Source organism: Salvia miltiorrhiza, chromosome 7, assembly GCF_028751815.1.
Source record: "Salvia miltiorrhiza cultivar Shanhuang (shh) chromosome 7, IMPLAD_Smil_shh, whole genome shotgun sequence".
NCBI lineage: Eukaryota > Viridiplantae > Streptophyta > Magnoliopsida > Lamiales > Lamiaceae > Salvia > Salvia miltiorrhiza.
This window is the reverse complement of record NC_080393.1, coordinates 47,036,103-47,050,446: the sequence shown is the minus strand read 5'-3', so window position 1 is coordinate 47,050,446 and position 14,344 is coordinate 47,036,103. Positions and strand designations below refer to the sequence as shown.

Here is a 14,344-nt window from a genome sequence, read left to right as displayed (position 1 = left end):
TGTCTTGCCATAAAATGTTTCTACTTCAGTATGATATCTATCTGATGTGGCTTTGCCAGTTATTATGTAATCGAATTCAGGTCTTGAGCAGTTGATAGCTATCCTGCCAGGGCTAGTGTACACCAGTGACTGTGAGTCATCGAGCGGGTCGGCCGGTCAAGGGTTCGTGAGAGGTGGCCACCTCTCCGGCGCGCAGATTCAGATATGATAGATTATGAGAACTTAGTCTGCAGACGAACTTTAAGAATCACAAATGAATTTAGTGAGCTTGGGCTTTTTTAGCGAAAAACTCCCTTGCTGTACTGTTTATGATGGCATGACAATTTACAGTTTTGAAGCATGTATTTTTATACTTAGGCATACGTGCCCACTGTGTACTTTTGTACTCAGCCATGCATATATTTCTAAATGTGCAGGTTGAGCAGCTGCCGGTGGTGATGAAGTGATGAGTGGAACCCTTTTGTCTTATGTCTATGTATTAATGAACTCTGGGGATACATGTCATCATACATGTAATCAGAACTCTTATTCCGCTGCATACTCAGAAATTTTATGTTATTTTGGCTAAGTCGGAGTTATCCGAACTTACTAGTTTATTTGAGTCTATATGACTGTTTAGCCCTATTTTGTGATGAATCTCTGGGTGTTTACGTGTTATATTGACTTTTATTTTGGTCTCTTTCACTTAAGAGTTGAATGATTTGAGCTTTTGTGCTAATTTTGTTGTCTCAGGATTTTGTGCTCACATTGATTGATATGTGAACAAAATTAAAGTCAGAATTTAGTTGAATGGTCTGATGAAGAATCAAAGTTCGTCTCGATACGAGTTCGTAGGCGAAAACGGATCTAAAATCCGACTTGAAACGAGGGAGAACGGACCAAAACAAAAACGCCGCGCGCACGGCGCCCGCCTAGCCTCGCCGCTCGCCTACTTTGGATTTACGAAAGGGGTAGTAGGCGGCCGCCTACTTCTCTAGGCCACCGCCTACTTCTAGGCCACCGCCTTCTCTAGGCCACCGCCTACTTCTAGGCCACCGCCTTCTATAGGCGGCCGCCTACTGCGTGATCTGGCAGTTACGAATTTTTTAGTTTAAAACCCATCTCTAGGGTTTCACTTTATACACTCGAACCCAGCAGCCTCCAAGGGCGATTTCCACATTTTTTCCTTGGGTTTTTAGAGTTTCAAATCAATTACTTTCGATTGTGGATTCATTGGATTGCTTTGGATGTCAATTAACACTTCATCGGATTGGTTTTCCTTGGATTGCTATGTTTTGTAAGAACTCCCTTTGATTCTCTTTGTTTATGAATCCCTTGGTTATTTGAGTTTTTGTTTCTTTGCTTTGATGAATGTGATGATTGGAGATTATTATTGTTGAGTTTAGATAATCTTGATTATATGAATTCTTTGGTTAATTGAATCCTTGTTTTATACTTTTGATGGATGTAAGGATTAGAGATGATTGTTGTTGAGTTTAGATAATCTACGTGATTCGTAGTTCGTTGCTATTGCTTACGTTTTTCCCTTCTTGTTGGTGAAAGTTTAGAGATTTCTTTTTATGGAGATTAAGATTTTCTTTGCATTCGAATCTTATGCTTGATTTAGTTTCTTGCCTAGGTAGTTATTAATCTTTGATGTTTACAAGTTTATGATCGTTTGGTTTAGTGTTGGAGTTGGAAACTCTTGTTGATTTCGTTAATGTTCAAATACCATGTTCTAGTTAGTTCGTCGTTGAGTTGCTTGCGGAATTCTCTTGGATTGTGTGTGTTTGCTTAACATTCATTTGATTAAATGTTAATATGTTATTTCGCCTAGATAATCGTTGTTTATGGTGTTGAATTGATGATTGCTTTCTAGATTGCTAGTTTAGAACCTTAGCTTTGTTTTCCTTCTTGCGTTCTTATTGGCTTCCTATCTTTGCCTAGTTAACTTTATATGCTTTATTTTAATTACGCATTAGTTAATCGGAGAGAAAGTGTCAGACCCAATTACCCGATTAGAGTGTTTAGATTTCTTTTAAGTTTCTTGTGAGCAATACGATTAGAGCCCTGCTAAGTCTTCCTTGTGAGACGACTTGAGTCACCTTACCACCCTAGGACGACCTCGTATAAATTCGAGTCCATCCGTTAGGTGTTTTTGGATGAGTCAAATTTTGGCGCCGTTGCCGGGGAAGGCTTTAGGCATTTGATTGTGTTGCATTGTTTTCCGTGTTTATTTTTGTTTATTTCTTTTGACTCGGTTATTTTCTCCCTCCGGTGCGTTTGATTTGTTTGTTCGTGTTGTGTATGCAAGGACGTAGAAGCTTGAAGAGAAAGCTTGCACCTTACTACGACAACATTCATCGACCTCGGGAGGTTCTTTCAAGCCTGGAGAAGGAGTCCGAGTCCAGTTCGAGAAGTTTTGTGGAATCACAGTTTCAAGAGAAAAACTGTGAAGAGAGAATTGCTTCCGATCCCATCTTGGAAGCCGTGGAGGAGACGCCTTCAGTGCATTCTGAAGAAGAAAAAGAAGAAGCTCGGCCTAATCCTGACCAAGAAGCAATGGCGGAGCAGAATGTCCAGTACATGGGAGATTTTTCCAGGCCAGTTATTGGGACCACTAGCACTTCTGCGATAGTGCTTCCCACGGCGGTCCGGAATTATAATCTGAAGCCCAATGATTCAAACCTGTTGCCGCTCTTTTATGGGATGCCCAGTGAGGACGCCTTGCAGTTCATCCGTGATTTCTGCACCCAAGTGCAGACCTTCCCACTGCTGGAACTCACCGAGGATCAGTTGAGACTCAAGTGCTTACCCTACGCACTCAAGGACCGGGCGAGAACGTGGTTGCTGTCCCTACCGCCGAACTCCATCACTACATGGGGAGAGGCGTGTGAGAAGTTCATGCTTAAGTACTACCCTAATCACAAGACTCAAGAGATTAGGAGCCAAATAATGAACTTCATGCAAGGAGCTGACGAGCCTCTCCACGAGGCTTGGGAGAGATTCCAAGAGCTCCTCCGCCAGTGCCCGCAGCACCAGCTTGCACCCGTCATGTTGATGCAGTTCTTCTATGACGGATTGATCCAGACGGCACAGTTTATGGTGGACAGTACAGCAGGGGGCAACATTGCCCGGAAGACAGCTGATGAGCTCAAAGGGATTTTCGAAACACTTGCCGCGAGTTCTCAACAGAAATCAGTTAGAGGAAGGAGGGTTGAAGCCAATGCAGTAGCTCCCAACAATGAGCTTCAGAAGCAAGTAGCGGACCTGATGAGGCAAGTACAACACCTCACGATGAACCAGGTGAAGGCTCCACTAGTTCATGCGCCACCAGCAGAAGGATGTGGCATATGTGGCGATTTTGGTCATGGAACCAACGCGTGCCATCGCATGGGGGAATGCACACCTGAAGGAGAAGCAGAGGTCTATGCTGCTCAGAGCTATCCGGGGAGGCCTCAATTTGAACAGAGGCCCGTGTTTAATCAAGGGCAACAAAATTCCAACTCGGGTTGGAGAGCTCAGCAGCAGAACTACACTCAAGCTTATCAGCAACAGCAGCCCCCGCAGTATCAGCAGTATCAACAGTTTCCTATACAACAAGGGAATTTTCAGCAGCAGCAGCAGCAGCAATACCAGAATGCTCCCCAACAGTTTCAGAAGCAAGCTCAACCACAGAAGCCGTCTCTCGAGGACACCATGCAGTCTTTCATGGAAATGACCAAACGGAACATGGAGTCTCAGAGTGCTACCATCAAGCGTCTCGAGACTACAGTTGGGCAACTTACAGGAGCCCTGAATCAGCTGCAGCAAGAACAGCCGACCGGAAAGTTCCCAAACCAGGACAAACAGCCGCATCAAGCTCATGCCGTTGAGGTAGTCAAGGATAAGGCCCCAATAACCATGGGGAGATGGAGAAGCAAAACTGTGCAGGCAATCAAGGCTACCCAATGCCCCAGTGAGCCACTGCCACCCGTCACTGTTGCACTAGACCAACCACCACCCAAGCAAGGAGATCCAGGTAGTTTTATTTTTGATATTAGCTTAGGTGGGGTTGAAAAGGTTTTGGGAATGCTTGATTTGGGCGCGGCAGTCAATTTGATGCCGCTTGATATTTTTGAGAGGTTGGGAAATAGAGAGCTGAAATGCGCGAACATTAAGATAGAGCTAGCTGACGGCTCCATTAGCAGCCCACGAGGCCTTGTTGAGGATGTTGAGGTGGTCGTGAGGGGGATTAGTGTTTTCACTGATTTTGTTGTACTTGATGAGGAAAAAGGGATTAGAGGCGAGAATGGGCATCTCGTGCTACTTGGCCGACCCTTTATGGCTACCACCCGTACTCGCATCGATGTGGGTACGGGAACTGTAAGTATGGTAGGGGCGGGTAGAGCGGTAACATTCTCTGTTTTTGATCAAAAACCTACTACCCCCACTCGCTTAATTCAAACCTGCTCTTATGTTGAAGCATTTGATGCTTTGGATGAGAACTATATTGTGCAGGAATTCCTTAATCAGCTGCAGGAGGAGGACGAGATCGTGGAGGAATTCCTTGCTAACCTGCAGGATGAGGCTGACATTGAGCAGGAATCTCTGGATAAGCTGCACGAGGAATATGACATAGAGCAAGGCTTCCTGTCTGCCTTGCCACTGGAAGAGAAGCTCGATGAGGTTGTGTCACTCAATCTCCTTGGATGGGTGGATAGAGGAGCATCTCATGATATGAGCATGGAACGCTCATTTGGAGGACCCGCAGCTGCAATTCAAAAAGATGTGTTTACAAGGGCGCTAAGGCAGCTGGAGCTCCAATCGGATTTTGGTTAAGGGACCTTCTTAGTCGGGCTGGCGACTTAAAAACTAGCGCTGCATGGGAGGCAACCCATGTTTTCTTGCTTTTTCTGGTTTCATTTTTCTGTCGTTTTGTTTGTGTTGTGTTTTGTTGCATCTGTTGTTTGGTGCAGGTTGTTGCGTTGGAGACTGCTTGTTCTTTGGATGAGAGAGAGGCAAACATCGTGGGACACTACAGACTCACCACTGGATCGGTATTTAGGGAAGTTTCCTCCTTCACCCCTCTTTTTGTTTGCACTGAGGACAGTGCCAGAGTTTAAGTGTGGGGGGGGGTGTTTGTTGGTAGTTGTGATCCTATGGGTGCCTTTTTGTTGTGTTTTTGGGCTTTCTTGTGTGGGGCAAATGGTCTCCTTTATCTTGATTGTTGTTTGGCTTCAAGTAATAATGCACACTTTGATGATTTGTTCACAAGTAAATTTCATGCTTTGTGTTGGCTTGGTTGCTATCTTTGTCTCTCAGGCTATGCATATTCCTCTCTTGATGTAAGTTGTTTAATGTTTTGGATGCAACACCCTTATGAGCTATTCTTGACGTGATTTGTCCGGTAGATGCTAGAGGGAGTGTTTTCATTGTGATAGCCTACGATCTTATCCCTTGAGTTTGAATGTTGGTTTGTTGTGAAGTTTTCTATAGCTCTGGGTCTCTGCTCCTCTGACGGTAGTGTTATGAGCATGGAAAACCACGTGAGAACATTTTGGATTACCTCCAAAAGTGTTGATCTCACGAAAGTTGGCCCATCTATTGAGAATGGAATAACATCACCTTTAAAAGAAAGATGTATAAAATTTTTTTTTTTTTTTTGGTTTGATTGTTTATCATCTTCAAGGAAAATGGGATTTGATTATAAAGGCAATCACATTAGGGAATTCACCTCTAGCGGAGAATTGGGTCTGATCGGATTGAATTGTATCATGTGGTTGTTGCTTCTTAAAATCTTAACAATGAACATCTCGTGAGGAATGTGAATGGCTAAGAGACTTAGATTGGTTGGAGATGTGAATGGTGAGGAAGTTTTCTTGTGAACTATCTTTTGGTGTCGTGACTTTGCTTGAGGACAAGCAAAGGATCAAGTGTGGGGGGGTTGTTTAGCCCTATTTTGTGATGAATCTCTGGGTGTTTACGTGTTATATTGACTTTTATTTTGGTCTCTTTCACTTAAGAGTTGAATGATTTGAGCTTTTGTGCTAATTTTGTTATCTCAGGATTTTGTGCTCACATTGATTGATATGTGAACAAAATTAAAGTCAGAATTTAGTTGAATGGTCTGATGAAGAATCAAAGTTCGTCTCGATACGAGTTCGTAGGCGAAAACGGATCTAAAATCCGACTTGAAACGAGGGAGAACGGACCAAAACAAAAACGCCGCGCGCACGGCGCCCGCCTAGCCTCGCCGCTCGCCTACTTTGGATTTACGAAAGGGGTAGTAGGCGGCCGCCTACTTCTCTAGGCCACCGCCTACTTCTAGGCCACCGCCTTCTCTAGGCCACCGCCTACTTCTAGGCCACCGCCTTCTATAGGCGGCCGCCTACTGCGTGATCTGGCAGTTACGAATTTTTTAGTTTAAAACCCATCTCTAGGGTTTCACTTTATACACTCGAACCCAACAGCCTCCAAGGGCGATTTCCACATTTTTCCTTGGGTTTTTAGAGTTTCAAATCAATTACTTTCGATTGTGGATTCATTGGATTGCTTTGGATGTCAATTAACACTTCATCGGATTGGTTTTCCTTGGAATGCTATGTTTTGTAAGAACTCCCTTTGATTCTCTTTGTTTATGAATCCCTTGGTTATTTGAGTTTTTGTTTCTTTGCTTTGATGAATGTGATGATTGGAGATTATTATTGTTGAGTTTAGATAATCTTGATTATATGAATTCTTTGGTTAATTGAATCCTTGTTTTATACTTTTGATGGATGTAAGGATTAGAGATGATTGTTGTTGAGTTTAGATAATCTACGTGATTCGTAGTTCGTTGCTATTGCTTACGTTTTTCCCTTCTTGTTGGTGAAAGTTTAGAGATTTCTTTTTATGGAGATTAAGATTTTCTTTGCATTCGAATCTTATGCTTGATTTAGTTTCTTGCCTAGGTAGTTATTAATCTTTGATGTTTACAAGTTTATGATCGTTTGGTTTAGTGTTGGAGTTGGAAACTCTTGTTGATTTCGTTAATGTTCAAATACCATGTTCTAGTTAGTTCGTCGTTGAGTTGCTTGCGGAATTCTCTTGGATTGTGTGTGTTTGCTTAACATTCATTTGATTAAATGTTAATATGTTATTTCGCCTAGATAATCGTTGTTTATGGTGTTGAATTGATGATTGCTTTCTAGATTGCTAGTTTAGAACCTTAGCTTTGTTTTCCTTCTTGCGTTCTTATTGGCTTCCTATCTTTGCCTAGTTAACTTTATATGCTTTATTTTAATTACGCATTAGTTAATCGGAGAGAAAGTGTCAGACCCAATTACCCGATTAGAGTGTTTAGATTTCTTTTAAGTTTCTTGTGAGCAATACGATTAGAGCCCTGCTAAGTCTTCCTTGTGAGACGACTTGAGTCACCTTACCACCCTAGGACGACCTCGTATAAATTCGAGTCCATCCGTTAGGTGTTTTTGGATGAGTCAATGACTAACCCTCCGTTATATTATAAATATTTCTTTTATTAACAATGATAGAATACGATCCTCCCTGTTTGATTATCCCCCTTTCTACCCCGCTTCTAATCTCCATCCCTTAGTCACGGTTTTCCCGGCTTAATTATCCTTAATTGGGCTAGGTCGTGACACATACAGTGTCTTTTTTAGTTTGCACACCTTGTTGCCAATCTCAAAACTAGGAAGTTGCTCCACATATACTTCGCCTGTTAGAACTCTATTCAGAAATATACACTTCACATCCATTTAATAGACTTTGAAGTTTCTTGTGAATGGCGTAGGCAAGAAATAGTTGGGTGGCCTCTAATCGTACAACTGGTGCGAATATTTCGTCGAAATCGATTCCTTCCTCTTAATAGTACCTCTTCGCGACCAATCGAGCTTTGTTTTTATAACATGACCATATTCATCCTTTTTTCTTTTCCTTTCGTCTATATACGTTTTCGAATGTTGTTTATAATATAAAAATTAGAATCCAAATGATTTCCTTCAACTTTCAAAGCAAAAAAAAATTGAGCACGACGGAGATAGGGGAGGAGATTGACGACGAGCTCGAATTCAAGCTCGTCGACGGAGAGAATGCGCTCGCAGGACAGAAATGAGAGAGAGAGAGGGAACCGAGGGGGGGTAGGAGGAGATGTGAAAGAGATGATGTTGGGGTCCCGAAGGATTGACTGGACTGGTGTATGGGGGGGATACACCTGAAGGCTATTTTCGCAAAACACAAACTCATAACCCAAGTTCCAGTATAGAAAATGGTTATAGACTGATACTGAAGTGACTTAAGTAGATTGACATCAGTTGAGCCTTGGGCTTTAACTAATATCCACGTAAAGCTTCATTCTAGAGTTTGTAAACAGAGTTGAGTTATCAATCTAACTGGCTATCAGTTGAGTGATCAGTTAGACTAACAACTCAGCAGCGGAATTTAAATTTAATGCGAATAACCTTTAGAAAAGGTTTGTCACTTGTAAAATCCTTAGTTACACTTTTCAGTTAATCCAGTTTAGTTGAAAACAGTTTTAGCACAGACAAATGAATAACTAAAAGCAGGTAAAGAACACAAGAATTTTTACGTGGTTCGGAAACAACATTCCTACTTCCACGGCTAGATGATTAGTCTGACAAACACTCTGGGCTAATGCTTCAGGTGCACAGCAAACCTACCAACACCACCCTGATGATGGATTTCGTACTCTTAGCACGCTTTCGACACACTCGTGTCTCATCGGCGTCTCGCTAAGATCTCTGGAGTTAGAACCCATGTCCTAACTCCCGCTTGGCTTACCGGGTGCCAAGGAAACCGATTTGTTTAGTTTACCTGGTACTAAACAACCACTCAAACACTCTTTTCGCTTGGTTGAAAAAGGGTTTGGACTCTTCCAACTAAGACTACTGAGAACAGACTCTCAAGTAACTATTCTAGGCTAAAAGATAAAACATGAAATGCCTAGTATTCTAAGAGAGTTTAAATAATCAGCTAGACTGATTTTACAATACTTAAATACTCTCTTCTTCGATTCGAAATTCTAACTATGCAAATGCTGGCTCGTAATTTTGACAGAGCTTCAGCGTATGTCTTCGAATCGGTGAAGGTTGCCTGCGTTCCTCAAGCTCTATTTATAGGCGAAGCCTTGAATAGATTCGTTGGAGAGATGGTCTTCAAGATTTCTACCGTTGTGAGAGGATGTCACTTCTTGGGCTGAGATGGCAATCTTCAGATACTCCATGTAGCAAGTCTTTGGATTGTCTTGTCTTTGGAGTATAGCGCTTCTGCAGCTTTATCACTAAAGGAGAAGCTCTGGTACTTGCATGGATGATATTCAAATCTTCGACATTTAATGCTATTGTACTTGAGCATTTAATGTGGCGTGTCCGATACTCTTTTCTTCAGTCCAATGCAGGATGTCGACTGGTACTTGCTCTGGACTTCGGTTTGATGATGGCATGTATTGCTTGAGTATCTCTGACTAGTGAATGATATCTTTCAGTCAGGGATTCGTCCTTTGGTGGTATGTTCAACATGCTTCAAAGATGCTGCCTTCAATCTTCGATCTTCAGTCAGCTGATCATCAGCCTTTGCCGCTTCAGTCAAAACTGGTGATAGCTAAAACACTTGAGTCCAAAATGTGAGAATAAACAAGAAGAGGCTTTCAAGTGTTTTTGCTATCATCAAAACTAGGACAAGAATATTTCATTTATTTCCCAACAGATGAGAACAAAGAGAGGGAAGAGCTTGTGTAAGAGCAGAAAGAGATAATTTTAATATCAAGGGTAAATTTATATTTTTATACAAAAAAGGTTAATTTTTAAATTTTTTATTGGAGTGTACATTTTTTTTTACTATAGCAAAATGAATATTTTCATACACTAACTCTATATCTATACACACATATATACAGGGTGAGCTTCTATTGAGAAACCCCTCTTAGAGTTAGAAGTTAGAATAAATCTACTCTTTTGATTAACTTGTAATAGACAGTTCAAATCAAATCAGATTTGTGATTTAATAATTAATAGTATCAACCATTAATTGCATTTTCCGTTTGTATGGAAACAGAGAAAAATCCACAATTTGATTATTCTTCATTCTCTGGCAGAAATAAATTGAACGGAATTAACTTATGCTCAATGAAATTTTCAATATATTTTAATGAACTAATAGTTATTTGTGAAGAATTTAGTGTGCGTGGGAGAATGTATAGACTACTTTATTTTGAATTATAGTTATTTTGAACTTTTTTTTAATGAACTTATAGTTATTTTAATAAAACTCAAAACAATTTATTTTGAACTTATGCTGAACATAAGAATATATATATCTCACAGTCATTATAATTCTGCTGAACATGATAAATACTTTTAATGAACTTTATTCAAAAATGTAAAGAATAATACATAAGAATAAATGCTTATGAGTTCCTAACGTATATACCATAAACGTATCTTCCAAAATTATGCAAATTTGATTAAGATATGATATGACCTGTTAGCCGTTAGATTGTATCAAATAAATGACTAGGATCACTTATCAATTCTACAAACATCTGTCTTTTTTAATTGAACCTCTCTCTCTCTCTCTCTCTCTCTCTCTCTCTCTCTCTCTCTCTATATATATATATATATATATATATATATATATATTGATTTTGATCTAAGGGTTGGTATTGGGTGCGGCTGGCCGCATAGCATGCAGCTGGGTCGCCCCGTGCCCAAACCCGCGCCCCAAATTGTTACATTTGTTTATAATAATTGTTACTTTTAATGAGTATAAGATATGGTTCACATAAATGTATATTTATGTAAATATAAGTATCTACCTTCATTCAATATAAAGTATTATATTTTCTAAACCCTAAACCATATAAACTAAACACTGTAAACTAAACCCTAAAACTTGAACACTAAACCCTAATAAGAGTATGTACTTTTAATAAACATAAGATATACATTTGGTCGCACAAATGTATACTTACGTTAATATAAATATTTGCATTCATTCAATATAAAGCATTATACATATCAATAATTACTTTTTCTTACGATAATAATTATTTGTTCAAATAATAATATAATTATTTATGTTTATTAAAAGTAATCATTGTTATAATAAAAAGTAATAATTGATATGGAGAAAGGTAATGTTTCAAAAAATATTATATTTATTGTAATTATTGTTGTAATCAAAAGTAATTATTGTTATAATAAAAAGTACTAATTATTATTATAAAGAAAGGTAATATTTTTGAAATATTACATTTCTTCACAATATTGACTTTAACTACTTATATTAAATAACTATACATTTGTGCGAACAAATGTACATCTTATGCTTATTAAAAGTAACAATTATTATAAACAAATGTAATAATTGATATGGAAAAATGTAATGTTTCAAGAATATTATATTTATTGTAATTATGCTTATTATAAAGAAAGATAATGTTTTTGAAACATTACATTTCTTCACAATATTGATGTTAACTACTTATATTAACATAAGTATACATTTGTGCGAACAAATGTATATCTTATGCTTATTAAAAGTAATAATTATTATTAACAAATGTAATAATTGATATGAAGAAATGTAATGTCTCAAAAATATTGTATTTATTGTAATTATACTTATTATAAAGAAAGGTAACATTTTTTATACATTACATTTCTTCACAATATCAATGTTAATTACTTATATTAACATAAATATACATTTTTGTGAACAAATGAATATCTTATGTTTATTAAAAATTTAAAAGTAATAATTATTATAAATAAATGTAATAATTTGAGGCACGGGTCAAAGGAGCGCGGGTCAGGGGTGCGGGTTTGGGGCGCGGGCGACGTCGCACCTAATAATTAGCGTTGATCTAAATATTGAAATCTTTATTCGGCCGATACTTCATTCTCTATGATTCTAAAATTACTTCGAATTGTAAGAAATTACTTCAGGCAATTATAATATTTTTCAGTTTAAAACCCAGGAAAGCCAAACTTTGCTTGTTTTTTATTTACTGAAAATGTATATTCTATTATAAAATAAAGAAATGGTATTTTAAAATTTGTGCTAGCCTCGACTCGTGACTTTTCTTCACTCATAATAATTCATCAAATAATAGAGCAAGCCAAGTAAAAAATCAAAATTGGCGTTCAAATAAAATATTACTATATTTTAGTCTTTTGCTTCTTTTTTCGAGGGGAGTCTTTTTTGCTTTGTATTAGCAGTAAGATGCAACTTGCAAGCAACCATTTAAAATTTTATTTAAAGTTCATAATTAAGCAAAGTAGTGCCATCTTACAAAAACAATAGTTTTCAAGTTTTCCCAATCATGCTATTTATTTTAAATATGCAAGGTTTGTAGGGGACCACGCTTATTCACCAAGGCAGAAGTGGGATGGGACCCATATGCATCTCCATAAGTATGATGACACCTATGTCAATAAAAATTAGTCCTCCCAATTAATTTATTTTATGTAACTTCCCATCAAAACAAAATAAATAAATAAAATATAGGAGTATTTAATATTTCTTTGTACATAAAAATTTATCATAATTTTCTTTTAATTTGTTCATAAAAATTTTGTCACTGTTATTTATAATATATAGTAGAATTTATACAATTTATTCACATTTAAAGTGAAATTTTTACTTCATTAATAATTTTATTTATATTTTGTTAAAATCTGTATAATTCATAATTTAGTAAATTTTTTATGCATAGATGAAGTATACAGTAAAATAGTTTTAGATGATAACGATGCATCCTTTTTTAGAATTACTTACTAATAAAAATTAAATATAGTGAGGGTGAGTTGCATCCACATATAAATTAATTTAATATTTCGGTACAGTATTTCATATATAATGATGTTTTGTTTTTAATGTTTACATCTTTTTTTCAATTGTAGCATCTCGAAAACTTTGAACCACCAACCCACCATCCAAATTGTATAACTCGAATTAAATAAAATTTGAATCAACTTTCGGCCGTATTGGCCCTTAATTTCAAAACATAAGTGACATTTTGTTAAGTTGCATAATCAATTCCACCAAGTAAGATATATAAATGATAATGTACGCTGAGGTTTGATTTGTATCGAAGCCCAATATAAGGACCAATTTTTATTTCATGAAAATGAAATACTAGGAATTATTATTAAATTGGGGTTTATTATAAAAAGAAAAAAAAAGAAAAAAGCCTTTGTGTAACACCCCAATTTTCATAAACTTTTCAAATTAAAAACTTTGAAGAACTAATATAGTGAAAATAAAATTTATTGATTTATAAAGAAAATTTAAACTAATTTCAAAGTCAACTTGCCAAAACTAAAGTAGTAACATGAAAATAAAATAAAACTTAATAAGTTCAACTAAAATGTCCAATGTAAAAGAAATCCTTATCCCTAGTCATTCTCCACTTCCATGGCCACTTCGACTCTGAAACTGCAAAACTGAAACGATAAGGGGTGAGCATATTGAAAATATACTCAGTGAGGAACATAACAAATATCCACATACGTCACATATATAATCAAATCACATTATCATACTTGCAAACATACGCCAAGAGACCGGAGCCCCTTGACAAACATAATCATAGTTTGAGTCGATGGCTTAAGTCCCATAACCAAACACATACATAGATCAATGGCTTAGGTCCCATGATCGCACATAACATAGATCAATGGCTTAGGTCCCATGATCGCACATAACATAGATCAATGGCTTAGGTCCCATGATCGCACATAACATAAATCAATGGCTTAGGTCCCATGATCGATCAATGGCTTAGGTCCCATGATCACACATAACAATAAATCAATGGCTTAGGTCCCATGATCGATCAATGGCTTAGGTCCCATGATCACACATAACAATAAATCAATGGCTTAGGTCCCATGATCGATCAATGGCTTAGGTCCCATGATCACACATAACATAGATCAATGGCTTAGGTCCCATGATCACACATAACAACATAGACATAAGATGCACGTAAACAAGTAATCAAACGCGATAATAAAAACATATATAACCATATGAATAAGCGTAAAATCCCTCACCTAATTCTTGAAATTGATAACTCCCTTTGATGATTTCTACCAACGCATCCCTATATGAACTCTTGAAATTTCTAAAGTTTTCGTCAAACTCGCAGCTGAACAGACCAGTCAGCTTCAAGCCTTCGTTTGAAGCCTCAAACGTCCTCAAATCGTATTTCGCCCAGAAATACGACTTCTTTGTCTTCGAGAGAGCTTTCCGTGGCCGCCTGTTTCGCCTGAATCGGAGTTCTGTGGAGGAAGTTATGGCCGTTCTCCCGAAACTGCCAGAACTTGATTTCCTGCGAAAAACTGACTCCAGCTCCTCACGT

At 37.8% G+C, this 14,344-nt stretch overlaps 1 long non-coding RNA gene across 1 annotated transcript; it reads right to left on the bottom strand.

Moving 5' to 3' along the window:
* Positions 1-13,232: 13,232 nt before the first annotated feature.
* LOC130992815 (uncharacterized) lies at positions 13,233-14,344 on the bottom strand. The gene is made up of 2 exons (XR_009091411.1): positions 14,037-14,344; positions 13,233-13,424 (listed from the first exon to the last, which is right to left on the bottom strand). It is a non-coding gene; the product is annotated as an uncharacterized LOC130992815 (long non-coding RNA).